The sequence below is a fragment of the Falco cherrug genome, chromosome 13 (assembly GCF_023634085.1).
Source record: "Falco cherrug isolate bFalChe1 chromosome 13, bFalChe1.pri, whole genome shotgun sequence".
Classification (NCBI taxonomy): Eukaryota; Metazoa; Chordata; class Aves; order Falconiformes; family Falconidae; genus Falco; species Falco cherrug.
Window position 1 is genome coordinate 3,052,956 of NC_073709.1, and position 19,878 is coordinate 3,072,833.

Below are 19,878 nucleotides of genomic sequence, written 5' to 3' on the forward strand. Positions count from 1 at the left end.
TGCAGCAAGCGGCGCCCAGGCAGGAGCTTGGCCCCCAAAGTAGCATCCCTGCCGGCACGGCCCCACGAAACTCGGCGCAGCGGGGCCCTCGCATCGCCCACACTATATGTACACTTGGTCAGGCTGTGTAAACTTTGACATGTGGATGTCAATCTTTCTCATATTTGCAGATGGCTTTATCAGAGCATGATTAGTTTCTAGAACAAATTTGAGCAAAAGAAAACATTACCTACAGTATGTAAGCCAACAGACCAGCTAGTTTTCAGATTTGTCTATTTACATGGGCACTGGGTGTTTTGCTAAGGCTCTCTAAAAGTGATGGTAATTGAACAGTGCCAGTGTGTTAGTAGAAGCTGATGAGTTGTAAAGGTTTTATAAACAACCACGGTGGATTTGGCTATAGCCTTTCGAGTAATGTTTGTTAATCTCGCTGAGCAAGTGTGCACCTAACACAATGTAAATACTCCCGAATTTGGAGGTGTCAATAGTGTAACTTTTACTGTTTGTAAAATCATTCTCTGATATCATCAGTAAGTTTACCAAACGTCCCATGGCCAAATATAATAAAAGCTTAAGTAAGCGCTTGCAGAGGAATAGGGGAAAACATGTTTGCTGTTTTTATTTCTGCTGCCTGTTTGTTAAAGGATCACAAGGAAAATAGGGCGGTGGCTAATAAATACAGTCATTATCCCTATGCCTTCGGAGGTATCCGTGGGTCTTCCCGGTCACTTCCCAGAGAGAGCAGTGCATTTGGATGGCTTGGGGTGATGTGCCAGACCTGCTCTGGCATTTCCAGGGGAATCCCTGGGCAAGGCAGGCGCCTGATGAAGCCGTCTCTGCCGTTTTCTTTCTACTTGCTTGCTCAGCAATCACATTATCCAAACACAGTCACGGCTCTGCCAGGAGGAAGCCGCTGCTGCAGCACCAGGGAAATGCCGAAAATTCATCCAAAAATGGCATTAACCACTAGAGGGCCCAAAAATTGTGCAGAGCAACCCAACGCACTTTCTGGAGGTCTTTTTCCTCTGTGGGGAAGTAACTCTATTTTTCCTCTTTTTTTTTTTTTTTTTTTTTTTTTTTTCCTCCCCTGCTAATAAAGAGGGACCTGAAAAGGAGAAGCAAGGTGTGTGCGAGAGAAGCTGGCGCCGGGGTTAATAAACAGCCCCCATGGCTGGAAGTATTGATGGCAAAGGGAGATGAAATGGCTGTGACATTTAAAGGAGGAATTTGTGAACCACAAATATGAGCATGACTGACACAGCATGGCAGCACATAAAATCAATACAAATAACCTAAACCTTAATACCTTGATCCTGGGGAAAGGCATCGCATTACCAGGGACTTGGAGGAGCGGCAGCAGCCCTGGATGTGCCTGCTGGGTGCTATAGACTGTCTCGCATAGAGGCACGGGGGCAATGACAATTAGGATGCTCTTTAGGAGGGAGGCTTTCCCCTCGCTTCCCCCTGATCTTCGAGGTGAAACATGGAAGAGGAGAGAACAGCAGCAGAGCCTAAGGACTCCCTTTGCTCTTCCTTTTCCCGAAACACAGGGCTCATTATTCAGTTCAATATATAAAGGCAGGTTTTCTAAGGAGATCATCTCCTTCTCCATTCCTTAAGCAGTGGGGTCTGGGGGAAGATGAGTGTTTCACCTTCGGGGAGGAGAGGTTTGATCTCACTCCAGGTATTAGAAACATCCAGCCCCAAGGACGGCTGCTAAGCCATGGAAAAATCAGACCTCGAGAGCTGTGCCTGAGGCACCGCGTACCTGTTAATAGCAATCGCGGCTTGTGCCGACGCGCAGCAATGTGGGGTGCAGGCACAGCCAGGGCCAGGTGTCTGTCCGCTGCCCCTGGCTCTAGCCCTGCTGTGTCACCGGGAGTGCCTACCTGCCACCCACCCAGCTGCCCAACAGCCACGGGGGCGGCACAGGCCAGGGCCGGGGCCATCTGCCCAGCCATTCAGGCCATACTCCCCATCCTTATCGCAGAGCAAACCCCAGCAGCAGCACCCGGCCGGCAGCAAGGGCCAAAATCCACCGAGCAAGCATGGGGTGGAACCTGCACCTCCCCACGCTGTGCCACGGGGCTGGTGTGAACACTGCCAGCTCTTCAGCTCGCCCTGCACTAACCCTTCTTGACTTTTCTAGACCTGGAGGAACAAAAATTCTGAGGATGTGCTGACCCCAGGGCTGTGCTCCCCAAGGAGGCTCAACAGGCGAGGGGTGGATGGATGGATGGATGGATGGATGGATGGATGGATGGATGGATGAGCACTAGCAGCAAGAGCCCTCCACAACGCAGTCTTCCCAATGCTGGGAACCACCGAAACCCACCACAATGCCTGGGTAAAAGACGGAGACAGTGAAAAGGTGAAAGCAGCCATCATCATCATCCGAGCCGTGTTTGTTAATGTGTGTACAGAGGAACTCTGTTTGTTTGTAGGTCCTTAGTAGAAGTGTGTCTAATGTTGACTTTTTGAGTCTAATATTGTTTGAATTTTCTATCATGAGCCTAAGCCACACTACCCGAGTGCTCTTGCCCTCCCATGTTTGTATGTTCATTATCTTTTAAAAACGTCCTGGAGTAGCAAAGAGCTGAGCGGGTCTCCCGGCCACCCCCACAGCACAGGTGGGCTCCTCCCTCCCCCAGGCTAGGCTTGCATTAGCCACCACTGCTGCAGCCTTTGCCACCCCCCCGCAAAGCAGGGCTCCTGCCAGGCTAACCTGCACCCAGCTGCAGGCAGGGACCCTGCCTGCACGCTGCCAGCACAGGGCTTGTCCCCCTGCCGGGTTCAGCCCGGGCCAGGGCCATGCTTGTTTTCACAGTCAACAGAAAACACGCTGTTCTAGCCAATTCTTCACTAATCTTAAAGTAAATACGAAGCTCGGGCACATCTCTTATCCATCCACACAGCTCTTTTAAGGTAAAAGTTTACCATGCCCCCCGATATCACTAGGGCTAGGGGAATATTCCAGCCCTCAAACCCGGCGTGATGTAATCCCTCAGCCCTGCAGTGCTTCTGCAAAATTAGGAATTGCAGCCCCCATAGAGGGGCAAAGCTTTTAATCGCTGTGGAAAAGCTGCCAGGCACTTCTGCTGGGCACCCACTGTCCCATCCCACTCCCAAGGGCCAAATTTGCTTTGCTGATGCTTTGCTGCTAACAACCAGCATTCAGAAAGGACTCCATGAAACTAATACCCAATGATGAAATGACCTTTATGAGGACATAATTACAAAAAATCCTGGATGGATGTAATTTTTACTTTCCTCCTAGTTTTTGCAGCTGTAAAAAAACCCAGACAAAAAAAAAAAAGGGGGTGGGGTGGGCGGGGCTGTGGATAAAGCTTACTTTTCTCCAGGTGAATGTGAGAGGCTAGTTACAGAATGGCATGACTCTGGAAACTGGCATTTTAAAATAAGCAAAGTATGCAAAAACCTGAGAATTGCAATGACTTCTATAGCCACAGGCACTACTGCAACTCTTGCATTGCCAAGCTGCACACCGCGGGGGCCCAGAGACAAGGTCCTGCCAGATGCAGGGGAGAAAACACCTCTTGTGAAAAAGGGGAGTGCAGAACCCCGAGGGAGGACACAGCGGGGGGGGGGGGGGGGGGGGAGCGGAGGGCAGGCACGGTTACTGGTTAACAGTTGTACTTTGGACTTGCTGGTGCCAAAGCACCCCCCCCCCAGCCCTCCCTGGCCAGCACCTGGTGGCTGGAGGCCACTGGCCTTCGGCCATAAATATGTGGTGCCACCAGCCCAGGTGCCAGACGAAGCCCAGCATGTCCCCCTGTTGCGGCCAGAGCCCGTACATAAACATCCATAGGGAAAAAAAAATCCAGGGAGAATACAGTTCCCAAATATGCAACTAGATATTCCAAAGAGAAAATGCAGGGGTTTGAGTAAAAGCAGAAAATCAGCACTTCTAACTTACAGCACTTAAAGCTGTGCCTATCCCTCCAGCTTGCCACTGCCATCCCATATTTCAGGGGCCAAAGGATGCCTAAGCAAGAACACTTCAAACCGAGAAAGCGTTGGTATGGCAGGGTCCATCCCCCTAGCCTGGGGACCCGCAGCTCCTGTGCCCCCCAAGCCTCTGTCCCCAGCCCCACGCGCTTCTTGGCCCTGAAATCCTGGCTGCCCAGCAAGCAAACACCAGCTGCTCCCAGAGGGACACACACACACACACACTATTTCTGTGCATCCCTTTGTGGTCTGTGGTCCGGCATCAGGATCATAACGGCCTTAACGTGTCTCACCGGGTCGAGAATGGAATGCAGGCAATAATACCTCCCAGGCACGGAAATGGAAGGGGAAAAAGCACCAAGACAATAGGAATATAAGGATATTTCTTTTTTTTTTTTGTGCCACACAACAAAAGCTGCTGCCTGTAAATTACTGTTGTGAATAAGAGACTAAAGCAGGTGCTTAGAGAGCAGCTGTCACATAAAAGCCAATATTTAAAGCCATTACGTTTACATTACAATCATATTTACCTTTAACGTCTTCTGGGTATTATTAATTTCCTCCATTATCGCCTGGTTTAATGTTTTATTTTACATAACGAGGCTTTTACCCCTCAGTGGGGTCCCTAATTGCTCCCCACCACTGCCTCAGTGGGGAAGGTGCAGGAGCCGGCACCTAGGACAGGCATTTTCCCAGCAGCTCCATCCCTCCTGGGGCAGTGGGATGCAGGGATGCCGCCACTGCAGACCCAGACTGCCCACGCCCTGGGTCACTGCAGTGAGACAGCAAGGGCCCTGCTGGCCATGGCCAGGTTATTTGGCCAGGAACCCCTCCAAAGTGGCTGGGCACCAACATTGAAGTCAACGGGAACCCACCAGGTCTTACCGCGGCCCCTGCCCCCACAGACCCACAGGCTGCCAGTGCCAAAAACTGCAACCGCCCTGGTCCCACTTCCATATGCCACAGACACAGAGCGGGAATAGATAACAACATCTGTGCACACACACAACAAAAAAACAACAACAAAAAAGCAGTCTCAAATTTTTTCAGTCATTGAAAGCAGGTTTTGAGAGGGGAAGCACACGCTTGGTCCGCCTGTCTCTCGAGAGAGGGCGGTTTGGTGAAAGCGCCACAGACACCTGTGGTACAGCACGCAGGGGCTGCGGGAGGAGGGCTTTGTCAGCCGGTTTTTCTTTTTCTTTAACTGTAGTCTTTCATCTTTCAAGCAGAGAATTTATTGGCTTGCTCTGCCATCCCAGATTATTGAAAACCCTGGCTTTTTTTTTTTTTTCTCCATGGGAAGAACAATCCTTGGTGAAGGGGAAAGTATCTTAGGAACAAGGCGAGCGGGTAGTTTTGAAGGGAGGAAAAACCACCTCTTGCAGGCTGATGCAAGTGAAACCCCAGGTGCCCCAGCCTGCAGAAAGCCACCAACAGCCCCGGGGAGCAGGACTTGGTGGTGGCACATTGCAGAGGGGTGTCTCACCTGTCCCTCCCGGGAGCACAGGGCTTTGGGGACCTCGTCCAGCACCGCATTTACAGGTGCACACACCGCTGAACCGCTGGGTAATCCCATTAGCCACCTAAATAAGGGCCTGGAGGGGAAGGTAACCAGTGTCTGTTTAGCAGGATGGAGGGGCTGCAGCAGGACTAGGCTCCGCAGGGATGCCTCTCCACCAGAACAGGGAGTACTGGGGGTGTGAGAGAAGAGAGGGCTGATAACCCGCCGTGGTCGAGCTCAGTCCCACGGGGGTGCTGGGTCAGGGGACCCATCCACGGGAGACAAGGCAGCACCAAACGCCTGGCTCCCACACTTTACCACGCCACAGGGATGGGGAAAAACCAGCATTCCCATGAAAGAACATGCCCTAAAGGCCCGTGCTCGGATGGCCCTGGCCAGAAACCCCATACGGGCACCACAGCCTGAACGGTGCACCGCTCGCGGCTGCTCCCGGCGGCAGGGCAGCCTCCCGTGCCAGCTGCACCTGAAACGGCTCAGCCAGGACCCGGGGCCCCGCGGGACCAGCCAGCCGCCTCGAAACGCACAGTGTAAGTACAGTATATTTCCGTTAAATTATGGGCACTCAGATTAGCATGTCCTTGTCCTTGCTCTGATAAAGGAGCCCAGGGGCTGGGTTAAATTATAGGAGCAAATCAAGCCTTCTTTTGATTCTGACCCTATAGACACAAGAGTCCCAGAGGGTCCCAGTTTTCTTCTGCCCACTTGCCTTTATTTATTGCTAATTTCCCCTACTACAATAAACACGTCCAGGGTCATCTGATCCCCATACTGTTGGCATTTTGTAGACGACATAAACCATGATCGGCCGGCGGCATTCCTGCTCCCTGGTTGCTGCGAACCAACAGAAAGTCCTTTATGAACTGGATGGGGAGACAGAGGGTGTCAGAAGGAGCAGGGGCTGCTGAATGGATGGCATTTCTTTCTCCCTTTTCAGAGGCCTCCCTGAATAGATTTGTTACGGGACGGGTCGGACTGGGAACGGGTTAGGACGGAGCCGGGAGCAGTATGGAAATACCCAGCCAGAGGCCGGCTAGCCTTATATGTCTGAAAAAATACCCACCCCAACAACCCAACATGTGTGTTTGGAAACTGGGGGCTTCCAGGCAGCTAGCGTCGCTGTATGGAATTGGGTGGGAGAAACTTCCCTGGGGAGGTTTTTATCAGGGCAGGTGGGCTGGGATACCTGTGAGCCAGGGCACACCGGCCGGCAGCACGAAGCCCTGCCGCAGGGCACAGCGGGGCAGCCAGCTCAGCACCGACCACCACCCTCAGTACACTTTGTGTCCCACCATGCCCTTCATTTCAGGGCCGGATTTGTTTCAGCTACAGAAGGAAAAAATATTATCATCCTTTTCCCCTGTTATGGGCTGAAAATGCTTGCACGGAGCCACCTCTGAAACAGCCATCTTGAGAAATAACCACCCAGTGACTCTTCCTCTCAAAATGTTCTTTGAAACAACACTAAACTGGTGTTCCCTTCCCAAACAGCAAGTAAATTGACTTTCAATCAAAGGAAAAAAAAAACCCAACCAAACCCACCCAAAACCCCAGCCACCCACCCCAAGCAACCAGGGCTCTACTTTGAGCTCTGGGTTGACATTTTCATCTCACCTAAATGACTTAGGAGCATAAGTCCTGGAGACTCTCAAGGCTCCTAGGGATCCAATTTTGAAAGATATTTACATGCCGAGATGGCCAGTATCCAGGGAGCATTTATAGAATAGCCTGGCACTGCCTCAGACCCCACTAAAACTTGAGACACCCTTTACAAACCTGGCCCCTCACTCACTTTGCAGAATAAAACCTGGGGGCCTGGAAGAATCTGGGGGCAGGGGGGGTTGACATTTCCTCCTGTGATAACTTACGGGGTGGGGGTGGGGGTGTTTGGGTTTGGGGTTGTTGTGGGGTTTTTGGTTGGTTGTTGGTTGGGGGTTTTTGTTTTTTTAAAATAAAAAGCCTCTTGGTTTAGCAAATATCATCTCTTGGCTGAAAACACTGGGGGATTTGGAAATACAAGGAGACTGGGAGGGAATCAAAAAAAAAAAAAGCAGCCTGTTTCCAGTGAAGATGCTTCAGTATAGCTTCATCTGCTCGGTTTTGGCTTCCCTTTGCCTTCAAGGCTGGCAAAGTCATCGCTAACACATTTCCAGCCTTTGCACAGGTACCTACAAGCAACACCGGGGTGTCTCCTGGCACTCCCCTCTGCAGCTCAGGTCCATAGGGATGCAGCCGCCGAGCCGGGTTTGGAGCCCCAGCATCTCAGGCCACCCGGGAGGATGTTCGGGATCCAGGTGCTGGGGGTAGAGGCGCATTTATGCAACCACATCTCAAATGCACTCAAACATTGCCCAGGAGGGTCAAAAGTTCATACGACCAATGCCAACACCATCGAGTTTTGTTTCCTGCTCAGGAAAGCGGGTGAAGGAAGGAACCGAGGAGAAACAAGAAAGAAGAGAGAAATCCAATAAACGCAGGGGTGAGAAGGGAGAGGGGCAGGCGCTGAGAAAAGCAAACAAGGGCTGCAACAAAAGAAGGAGAAAGGGAACAAGAACCACGGAAAGCAAGAGGATGGCAGGTTAGGAGGAGCCCGAGGGGCGGACGAGGGGCGCGGGGCTGCTTGCACAACTATCTGAAAAGCAACAGCCCGTATGAGGCAACATCGCAGCATTCAGAAGTGTTTGCTGACACTTTTGTCACTATCAGCCCGATTTTTAGCAGGTGTGACTGCACCACCAGTAGCTCTGCCGACCTCTGGGGTGGCCAGCACAGACCTGTGCCCCCAGCCCTGTGGTGCTTTACCTTCCTCAGGGCTCCTATTTTTTTTTTCGCCCACAACAACTCTTAAGGAATCTACTGTGCAAAGGGAAAGAGGTGATCTTTTGGAGACAATCTTACTATTTTTTGTGTGAAATACTTTGTCACTTCCCACCACCATGTCCTCCACATGACCGAGCTCCCTTTCTCCTCCCAGCCATGGCTGTGCAGGTGGGACCTCCCCAGGGTGTGGGACATCTGCCCCCTCCTCTGCGGGACCTCCCCAGGGTGCGGGACATCTGCCCCTTCCTCTCTGTGCACGGGGAGACTTGGCAGCAGCACATCTCACGATAGATCCCGGCACCGCTGGGGAAAGCTTCGTGCTTCCTCCCTGGCCCCCTGCCAGCAAGGTACTCCTTTTTGTGCCTCCTTCTGGCACAGACCCTGGCTGCTCCTTGGGTTTGTGGGGGTGGGATGGTTCATAAGAAGAGAAGAACATGCCCCAGCATGTGTGCAGGCTTTAACGAGGCGCTCATACGTGGGCATGTGCACCTTGGAGGTGGAACAAAGGCTTTATGGCTCTCGCATCGCGCACGGCAGAACCCTGCCAGTGGCCTTCCCCGCGCTCTCCGGCGACCTTGGATCTTTATTGTTTCTGAGAATGGACCCTTTATAGGCTCCAGATGGAAAGTGTAAAATTAATAACCCCTGGTTGGCAAACACCCATATGTTTTCCACCTTCTCCCAAGATACAAGTTGTTTATAGTGACATTTATTTAATGCAAATTAACATATAAATGAAGATACATGGCTCGTCCTAGAGACTTGCAGAAACTGCTTCGTACTGTGTTGTTAAAGCCCATCATGTGTAATGATATAACTGAGGGGAGGGGGCTATAAAATAAAGCATAATATTTTGCTGGGCCAAATCCCCGCTGCAACCCCCAAACACCCCCGGCCACCCACCCCCAACCTGCCCGCAGCAGCAACTGGCCAGCCAGGAGGGTGCACCAGGACCACGCTGCAGGGAAGCAAACAAAAGATGTGGTTTATCTATTTTATTTTTTTTCTAACTTTTCTTTCATTCTCAAGAAACCACAACTTGTTTACCGAAACCTAACTCCTGGCCTAAAGTTGCAAGAAAAGACAGCTTTGATGCCTGGTTTTCAGAAAAAACCACAGCACCTCCAAACCTGTAGGAAAGGTTTCCTTTGAAACAATCTCAGGGTTGGGTTTTTTTCTTTCCTGCTTCTTTCTAGGCAGGAGGAATTTCACCAGCCTCCTGTGAGGGCCCTTAACAATATATACCAAGCCAGCCTGAGAGGTGCTAATTGCTTTTTATCTAAATGGACTCTTTCTCCCCATGCCACCAGTGCTTTTGGTGGTGGAAGGAATACAATACGCTATCAAGGAGCGAGATACATGTGTACAAAGGGTATTTACTTGTAGGAGGTTAAAGATACCACACAAAGAAAGCCAGCGCTGCAAGGGTACCCTGTTAACTAGTGATGGATGAACCACCAAAAGAAGAAAGGTCTGAAAGTGGGCAGACAAGACCTTCCAGGCCTTATGTGAGCCCACATGCACCTCCTGGAGGTGCAGCCACCAGGACTTGCCAGCAGAGCAGTGGGTTTCCGAGGTCTCGGCCCAAAGCAGGTGGCTCGGTGCAACTACTGGCCACCACCTGGGAATGGGGTGGCATCAGGTCCACCTGCTTTTCTCGGGCGGCCACGCAGACCGAAGTGCCTGGATGGGTTTTGATCACTTCAGGGCAGTGATGAACATGCTCTCTGCAGGTCATTTGGGTGCCTCAGGACATTGTAGTCCCTTGCTGCGGTGACGTCCTCCTCCCAAAGCAGCCAGGAGGTCTTCAGAAAGGTCTTCAGAAAGTCAGGGACCAGCCTGCATGGTGGGAGCAGAGGGGCAGGGTGGGGTGAGCCTGGCACTGTCACTTCTTCATAAAAAACAACTCCAGGGTTACATACCACTTGTCCACCACTGACCTTAGTTAAACCAGTGCAAGTCTCTTAATTCAAAAGCCACCCTAAGCCTTTAAAAACTGTTGACTTTCCAGAAAAGCAGGAAGCAGGTAAACACGGCAATTGGCTGCTCTTTCTACTGCCCACATATCACCATAAGGCGGGGGGGGGGGGGGGGGGGTATGCGGGGAGCAGAATTCTATTAGGCTTTTATTTAACATGAATTTGAATGTATTCCAGGTCACTGATCACATAAGCAATCATGATACGGGTAATAAAGAAGTTCCTACCATACCTTTATTTGCTTTCTATCTGTAATAAATCTTTATCACACACCATGCTGATTGCAACAGTATCACTTCCTTTTTTCACCCTCCCATCCTTTTTTTTTTTTTTTAATAGAACAGCAAAAAAACCCTTTATGCATCTGCAAGCACATCCCAAACCCTCTACTTCACCGTGCTGCTGAACAGCTGGGGTTGGGAGAGCATTCTGGGTCACGGTTATTTCCCAAAAGGCTGCTGATGAGGCCAGGGCAGGCAGGGATGTTGCAATACCCAGGGTGACTTTCTCCAGGTCCTTCAGCCGGACCGTGACAACCCCGCACAGGTTGCAGAGCTCAGCGTGCCTCCTCGCAGCTTGCTTGCAAGCTGTGCCCATCCCCGCCTGCCTCTGGACCCTATCCAGGCTCTCCATGCCCTCTCCGGGGCACAGATCCCAGGGTAAGGCAGAACATCCTCTCCCATGGTCATGGGGATTCACGGCATCATCCTCCCTGCCACAGCTCGGCATGTCCCTCTTTGCGCCCCTAGGTCTCACCCTGCAAGAGGTGGGTGCTGCGGGAGCTGCACCCAGGTTTGCAGGTACTGACACACACAGGCAAGTCCTGTCACATGTGCTGGGAGGTGGACGCCAGCCAGCGCTCCCCAGCTCTGCCTGCACAGAATGAGGTGCCGTTCTGGCAGAGGATGGTTCTCACTACCTCTCCGTGCCATCCCAAGTACCAGCCCGACAAAGAGTCATCCTCAGCCCAAATGAGCCAGGTAGAGATGGGTTCAAACACAGAGAGCCCCTGGGAATCACCCCACGGACAGCAGCCGGGGGCAGAGGCCCAGCCCCCCTGGTGCCCACAGGCTTATAAACTGTCATGGGACAAAGCCAAGCGAATCCCGCTCGGAGGGTCCGTAGTCGCGGGGACCCCAGGAGAGAGCTGTGATATTTACAAGTACGTCAGCAACTGTTCTACAAGAAGGAAGATTTGGATCTGCATCATCTTTGCATGATGCTGGGAAGTATTGACCTGCAAACTTTCTTGAGAAAGAGCCACAAAAATGGTTTTACTCAAGATCCAATGATGACCCTGGGCTAAAGGGGTCCAGCACGCCCCAGACCCAAGCTTTTCTCTGCTAGGAAGCTTTTCCCTTCCGGTAAACCAAACGCAGGGGATCAAAGGGAGATCTAGTGAGACTTCCAGAACCCGCCTGATGGCACGGAGGATTTGCAGAGGGAAGAGAACATGACACCCAGCTCTGTCAAAATCACACACAAGGGAGGTCATGGCAGTATGAGAATCAAGCCACGTCACGGATTACTTGCTTGGCAGAAAAGCAAAGGAAGCGAGTGGATAGGCACATTTCTGTGTGCCGAAAGATGCATTGCTGCCGCATTCAGCACCAGCACCGTGAGCTGCAGCGTGGGCAACGGTAAGGTGAGGTCTGCAGCAAGCAGGCTGCTTGTGGTACACTGCACAGGGACAGGTGGAGGAGTGTGTATTCAAAAGATAGCCACCAAAACCAGTTTAATCGCTGCTGGAATAATGAGGAATAAAAACAGATAGGAAGAAATTTCTATCTAGAAAAAAAAATAATCAGCAACTGCAACTATTCAGCTTAGAGAGGAGGCAAAGGAAGGGTTAAACTCTACCTGTGCATCTGCTACAGATGGTAAACCAAAGATTTATTTTTGGCCTCTCCAAACTCAGAAATAAGGGGGCATTCCCTGACACTGGTGGAAGTAAGTCTGTAGCGGGTAAAGGAAGCGTTTGGGGTTCCCCCCCCCGGTGCAATACTACTTGTGAAATCCATTTCTATGAATTCTAACATCAATCTGAAAAACCTTACTGTAATTCATAAAATGCCAGACATGGCTCTTTCTAGCAAGCATCCACAATCTCATTAGAAACAATAAAATCTCCCAAACTACAGAATATTTAGGTCTTCAAAAAATATGCAAAAAACCTCAAAAGCCAGAAGTTACAACAAACCACTCCTGTGGATTCTTTTTTGCTGGAAAACAAAGTTCCAACAGCAAAAGCTTTGCTTTGAGAAGAAAATCGCTTTTTAAGTTTCTCTTTCAACAGCCATGCGAAGCCCTAGCTCAGCTTCCAGGTTGGGCAGGCTTGCAGGGCAAAGGTGTTGGCAGAAGACCCCATCACGGATGGCATCGGGCTCCCCAGGGTGGGTTTCCAGTGTCCAGAGGTGGGACGTGCCCCCAGCACCCCAGCTTTAATACACTCCAAGATATGGGGTATCTCGAAGGGGATGACACCATGTGTGCAGGTCAGAGCTTCCCCAGCCTCCATGTCACCATCCCCAACTCCTTCAGCAAATGCCGCCTGAGCAGTTTCTCACTCTTCCCAGCATCATGCTTCCTGGATCCCATTCTCCCTTGGCCCCTCATGCTTAATTTGTCTCATTTGGATGATTTGCATCCAAATCTCCCAAATTTTGTCCTTTCATTCTCGAGCATACAATGTTAGTTCCTGCTAATGCAAGGGCATCAACTGCCTTCATCTTTCCCTATTTAATGATATTTATCCACCATCGCATGGGAGAGAAATTGGCTGCAGCTCAATTTGGCAAAATAAATTGGTACCAGTTCAAGCATAATCTCACTAAATACACAGACTTTAATTTCCCCCCTAAGTGAACTATGCTGCATCTGCAATCATTGTCCTTGGTACAAAATCTGGACACTGGTTTCAAACTCCTGCCTTTTTCACTGCTCACAGAAATCCACCTTCTGCCTGAGCTGCCTTCTCGCTCAGTGCCATCAAATGTTTGCCCTGTGATGCCATCGCAAGGGCAGGTTTGTGGGCACAGGGCTGCTCCGCTGCAGCCCCCTGACGATGCCAGCCGGTAGCCAACCCACAGTAACTTTTTGCTTATACAACTTTAATCCACTTTATACTTAAGTCACTTGATCCAAGGCAATGGATGCTGCCACCACCAAGTTACCCAACACTTGCCAGAGGCTGCGACTGGTCTCCCAGGTGCTTACTGGCACAGGGACCTTGCCGGGCTCAACGCATGGCTGCAGCAAAGGCTCAGCGCAGGCCCAAAGAAAACTCTTGGACATTGCAGGTTTGGATCCTCCTCCCTTTGGGGGAGTCATCCCATTTTGCAGGAGGATCAGGCTTTTCTCCACAATGATAAAACTGCAGGAGCTCCAGCTGCACCACCAGCCTTGGCATTGCATGGCCAACCTTCTTATCACCCACCGCCTCTGGCAGTGCCCTAAAGCTGAAGCCCTCAGGGGTCTACAGCAGTGTGGATTATTGCAGCCCCTCTCCTGCCGTTAGCTGGAAGAGCCCATGGGGGCTGCCATCCGGATTACCCGGCCCCTGAAAGGCTGCAAATCCCTCCTTTGGAAAGGCAGGACTCTTCACTTCTCCTTCACGGGCCTGAAGAGGAGGCAGCATTTAAATTCAATAGCACAGCTTGGGTACAATTTCACCCCTGTTGTTGTTAATTGCCTGAATATCGGGCAGGCTGATACAGTGATTATTTGTAGACATTTATACCATCCCAGGCCTTCTTTTTTACAACTTTATTTCATTTTCTGCTGTTTACTCAATGTACCTTTATCATCACATGCTGATAGTCTGTTCTTTATTGCCCCGCTGTGATTGCAAGGAGTCCAAGCATAGTGCAATAACACACATATATAAATATTTGAACAGGAAAAGAAAGTCTGTCTGATTTGCACTATGGAAGGAATAAATTAAAACAAATAATACCACTAGAGGGACCTTCACTCTGAACAGCAGCACCGGGGAGGTCACACACACAGTCCAAGGTGTAAGTCCCAGCAAGTGATGGCAAAAACCCCCCAAGCTACCCTCGTGCCCGGCGGCTGCCCAGCCCAGAGCCCTTCCCTTCTCCCCCTCAGTGCCACGCTGCTCCAGGCTGATTAGAAACCACGGTCACAGCACCCCGTGCATGTTTGCAGGACTTTGTGTTTGCTGAGGATCACTAAAATAATTCCACTTGAGCACAATAAATGCGTTTTGTTTTTGCAGTTAAAGACCTGAGTAGTTTTAATTAGTTTACTTGGGTCTTTTGCATTCAGTCCCCATGCAGCGTTGCGGGTTCAAAGAAGAGCCTTTCTGTGTTTTTTCCCTTTTCTTCTCTTTTCTTTTCTCTGTCTCTCTCTCTTTTAACGCTGCGTGTGAATAGTTGAAGACAGGAGCGAAAGGCACTGGACTTAGAAAGTAAAATCTCCAGGAAGGAAAAATGGAGGCAAACACAGGAGCTAATTTAGGCAGGCATAGCTGGTGTTGTTTGTGGTTGTCCCTGACAGCGCTGCTGACTCGAAAGCACCTGTGTTTGCTCACTAGCTTTCCCCAATCTGCTAGAAAATGGCCCAAGCATGTCACATGGCAGCGAGATAGTCCAAGCGCCATGGGAATAAAAAAGCCTGAGCTTTTAGCAGAGTTAATCATTAATGCGCCTTTTCTTTGTCCCATTCAGGAGTGCTGACAAGCGCTTTGATATTTCATATTTGCCATCAGGTCAGCGGCAGCCATAGCCAGGTACTAATGAACAGCCTGGCTCACGCCTCCCTGTTCCACCGCCCGCTCGCCGGCTGCAGATTTCCCTTCACCTGCCCTCGACTCCTCTGCCTATGCTCCTGTGTGCGTGTACACCCCTGCATGTATATATAACCTTTTCCAGCTGGGTTGCGCTCCCAGCAGGTCCAAGTCCATACGCAGAAGACTGCCTGCGATTTTACACCAGCAAGAGTGCAGCTTCCTCTGCTCCAGCCTCGGGCTCTTTCATCCTTCCTTTGGGATAAAATCCAGAGCTAGCACAGTTGAGACGTCAGCCAGCCCCGAGCAGGCAGCTCATATGCTCCATATTGGTCATCTGAATACAGCGCTTTGTATTTCTTAGCAGCTGTCAATTTGTGTGTGTGCGTGCGCTTTGGGGTTGAGCAAATAATCCCCCGCAAATAATGTATGGATGGGGAGGAATGCAGACTGCCTCGCTCCTCTCCTCCCCCCGCCCCAGTGTCACCAAGGGCCTTGACTATTTTCTGCACTGCATTTATTTTTCCAAATTGTTTGCCAAGGGCCAGATTCTTCCAGGTGTTGGGGGAAGGAGGGCGTGGGGTTTAGGACCTGACCTCTTACAGATGTGGTTTAGAGGAGAGCGAACAGTCTCCCTTCCTGGGCACAGCAATAAAGGCACCAGTGGCCAGTTCTTCTTTCTCCGACTTAGCAAGTAAAATACATTTGTTTGTGCCCGTTTTGAATGGAAACGCCCATTCTGCCATGCAAAGGACATGCGGGTCCCCCAGCCCCCATAAAGCTGCTGGAGGAAGGTGATTTGTGCCAACTTAAATGAGAATCACAGTCAAACTTCAAGGTGCTCGAACTTTTCCCTTGACTCCGTCAAACCCTGACAGTACGCTTTGCTCATCTGCCCCGACAGCGGAGCCTGCCAAAACCACGCAGTGATGGAGGGAGGATGGTGCCAAGGGTCTTCTCAGTGCTTTGTCCCTCCATTCACACCACCCAGATATGGAAATCCAGTTGACAGCGCCCCCTCCCCAGCCATGCTCCCAGCTGGAAAGCTTTCACTCCCAGTGCCTTACTGATTCTGTAGCTGACAGCCACCCGTGCGATGGCCACTGAAGGAACAAATGCTTCCTATTAACTGCAGCAGCATGCAAGGGGGCATTTCATATTGCATTTAAACATGGGCAGGCAGAAAAAGCCCTTGCTCAGCCACAGCCCCTTTTCGCTCCACAGTTATTTCCAGGTTCAGACACTCAAGTACCTTTAAGGACTTCATGCAAGTGAGGTTTTCCTCTAGGACCCCTGCAGCTAGGAAGCACATGAAATGCCAAATCTAACAAGCAATTAAATGATTCTTTATAGCTTTTTGGTCCCCTGCTGCTGAGACATGCAACCTGCATCCCTCTTGGTCTCAGAGGGCTGCCTATGGAGGCTGGATGGGGTGCGTTGGAAAAAATACAGTGGGTTCCTCCTTTTGCTCCATGGATTTATGTGCTTCTCACCCTGGGATGCCTGTAGCTGAACTGTTGAAGGGGCAACCAGGGCTTGCAAACCATCCTCCTGGCAAGAGGGGACACAGGAGCTGCACCCAGGAGGTGCAAGGCAGCTCAGAAGTTTCTACCCAAGCAGTTTTTTGGCCCAAGGAGCCCTGCCACCATGTTCCTTGTGGACTTGGCACACCCCAAAGCCACCAGAGGAATGTGGGGCCAGGTCACCAGCTCCTCATGCCACTTGGGTTTGGGTTTTTTTCCCATATCAAGGAGGAAACTCCTTTAAATGCCATAGATTTGTAAAGGCCAGCGAACGGTGACTCACAGAGATAAAGTTCCCAAGGACATTGAAGGAGCCTGGAAGCCTTGGTACCACAGGCTTCCTATGGACTGAGCTGTGTCTGGAGAAGTTGCCAAGGTCACCAATATTCAGAGAGAACCCCAGTACTGGCTTAGGTCTCTAGTGCCTCATGGGGTGAAGCAGTGCATGTGATGAGGCACCTGCACCATCAATTCTGCAGGTGATGCAGGTGTTGCCTGTAGCACTGAGCTCAGGGGGGCACTTGTGGGCTTAGGTGAGGGAAAAATGTACCTAAGAACATAAGCATCACCTGGTCTGGTCAGGCCAGAGGAGCAGATGGTCCACACCTGGCCTTTCAGTAGTAAATAGATATCTAGAGAAGCTGAGAAGGACAGGATACGTGCAGTAATATTTTTCCCCAAACACTCATCCTCACACCTAGAGACCCCAAAAGCTGAGGGACAGGGGAGATTTTGCATGCAATAGTCCCTGTAAACATAACCAGTCCCTTTCTAAACACAGGTACCTATAGCATCAATAGACATACTTCATTCTGAAGTACCCCTGGCGTGAGAGCCCGTGTGCCACAGTTTGTGTCATGCACACGGGAACATGTCTCAAATTCAGAGCCAGCACCCCAGCCCGCAGCCAGATTCCCTCAAGACTGGGTAAATATTGCAGCGCCAAGGCCACCGAAAGCTTTGATCTCCACTTTGCCTTTTGAAACATCCAAGTAGGTACAGCTTTTTTTGCAACAAAGGTCTAACAGAACAGCTAAACCAAAGAATGCAACTTAAAATACTCCTGCGTAGCTTAAGAGCCAGCTCACATCCCTCGGAGGCAAGGAAACCACTCCTGCACACAGCCATGAGGGCAGACCTCAGAGGGCACTCCTGTCCCTGCGAAATGCCTGCGCGCTCACGTCACAGCCCAGTGCTGTGGGCAACAGCCGTGAGGTTTAACACGCTCAGAGCCACAGCTCCTGCGCCCCCAACCTGCGCGTCACACGAGGTCAGGATCAGTCCCCTTAATGACTTGTGCTTCTTTACTCCTTTCCTTTTAACTTTTAAAAACAGCAATGTAAACTTTTTGAAAACAAATTCAGGCCATAGGAAGCACCCAGGCACCAGACCACACCAGGCAGGGTAGAGACCCCTGCCCCAGAGGGCAAAACCAGAACCCGGCACTTGCTGCTACTCACAGGAACATCTCCCCACCTTGGAGCCACCACGAAGGCACCAGCTACTGCTGCTGCATCCCAGGTGGGTGAGGACTCCTGGTCCCTCTTTGTAGGGTGGGGCTCTCCGGGACTGGCCAAGAGGAGGGCTGCACCAGTGTTTGCACTCCCTTCTCCAAAATTCCAGCACTGTGGAGGTGGGAAGGGGCCTCTGGAGCTCTGCCCAGCCAGCCTGTCGCTCTCCACATCCTCCTGCCCAAAGCTGGCAGTGGCGTTTGATTTGCAGCTCTTGCTTTGCTGGGTTGTGGAGGTGATGCAGCGTGCTCTGCTCCCAGTTAAAGCTTCCAGAGAGCTAGGGGAGAAAGTCTCACTGCTCTCTGTGAGCCTTAGCTTGGAGCTGGCTATGCCTTCCAGCTGCAGATGCAGAGCTGCAGGGCACAGCCATGAGGTTAACGCAAGGCTGGAATGAGAAGCCGATGTGCGTTGCAGGCAGGGACCAGGGCTGGCCATCAAGCTGCTCAGAAACATTGAGGAATGACTGAACTGTGGTGTAGGATGAGTCCCCCAGGGAGAAAATCCGGGGTGCTAAAAAGCTCTTTAATCTGGTGGGGAGAAGATAAATGGGAACCAGTCGGCAGGACCTGCTCCCAGGCATACCCACACTGGAAGCAGAGCACAGCTTTCTAGTAGCAGAAGTGATTAATGAGCACAGCAGACTAATTATGGTCCTCTCTGGCCACAAAGCTCTAATCTAAGAGGCGTTCTTAATGAACTCCTGAGGCTGCGATTGGACTTCTAGGGTAAATCACTTACATTTTAACACAGACGTAGGAAACTGGTCTCCGAGTTAGCAACCAAAGCTCATTCATAATTGCTTGTTTAAATATTTTTCCTTCTTCATCGCTGCAGTCAATTTGCCGTGTGCATCCTATGCAGAGGTGAAGCCAGCCAAAAAGGAAGCTTTCCTGGAAAAATAACAAAGGTACTTTCAGCTACAGAAATCCCCATCTCGAATCCAAACAGGGAAGCCTCTGTCCCTTGCCAGTGTAGGCAGGGTTTCCGCCTGCCTGTTATTTGACATAGCAGAAGAGTTAGCTTAGGCAGGGGAAGGGGAAGGGGCCGCTTCTCCTGCTGCAGGGTGGAAATCCTTGTCTTTCTAGGTGCTCTTCCCAAGCTCAAGTCTCGCGCTCGGTGCTGACGGGCTATTTATTAGTCCCTGCATTTCCTCGCGAGGGCGGATAATAGCTGAAGCAATGCAAACACCCGGGGAGCAGGCTGTGGGCAGACCGGGCAGCGCTGCCTGTCGATGGCGTGCCGCATGGAAAAGCCCTGTCACCCCCTGTTAGCTGCTTTGGTTTTGACTGCAGGAACGAAAAGCCTGGTTCATGAAGCTGGGGGCTCGGGTGCCGTCTTCCCGCTGTTTGCATGGCTCTTTCCTGCAAGTTTGGGGCGCAAAGAGAAGGGATGGGAGGATGTTCCCCTGCCCCCCTGCTCGCCCATGCACAGCAGGCTGCATCCAACCTGCCAGAGCAAGGCAGGGGCACGCAAGAGAGAGGGGCTGTCCTGCCAAGCTCGGGCAGGGACGTGTCCACAGCATCCTGAGGATCAGTCCCTCAGCACCAAAAGGATGCCGAGCCAATGAATGAATCTGAACCCTTCCTAGCATTGTTAGTGACCTTCTCGGTGACCCAGAGCTACTCGGTTAACCTCTCATGATAATGAGATAATGAGAGCCTCCGATGGGTAAATATGCAATTACAGGGGCTGCTTCAAGAGGGCAGGGGTGGCCGGGCAGTGGCTGCTGCAACTCATCGTGTGTGCAGGTAAGTCCCAGGCACCCTCCAGCTCAATTACTGGGGAAGAAAAGCATCTTTGCCCCCATGGC

General features: G+C 51.2%; 1 long non-coding RNA gene across 1 annotated transcript in view; it reads right to left on the reverse strand.

Annotated features, from left to right (window-relative positions):
• LOC114017645 (uncharacterized) overlaps positions 1-19,368 on the reverse strand; it is a 36,409-nt gene extending 17,041 nt beyond the window's left edge. Inside the window, exon 1 of the long non-coding RNA XR_003562807.2 lies at positions 18,807-19,368. This is a non-coding gene — a long non-coding RNA (uncharacterized LOC114017645). The remainder of the gene's footprint in view (positions 1-18,806) is intronic.
• Between the last annotated feature and the right edge of the window lie 510 nt (positions 19,369-19,878).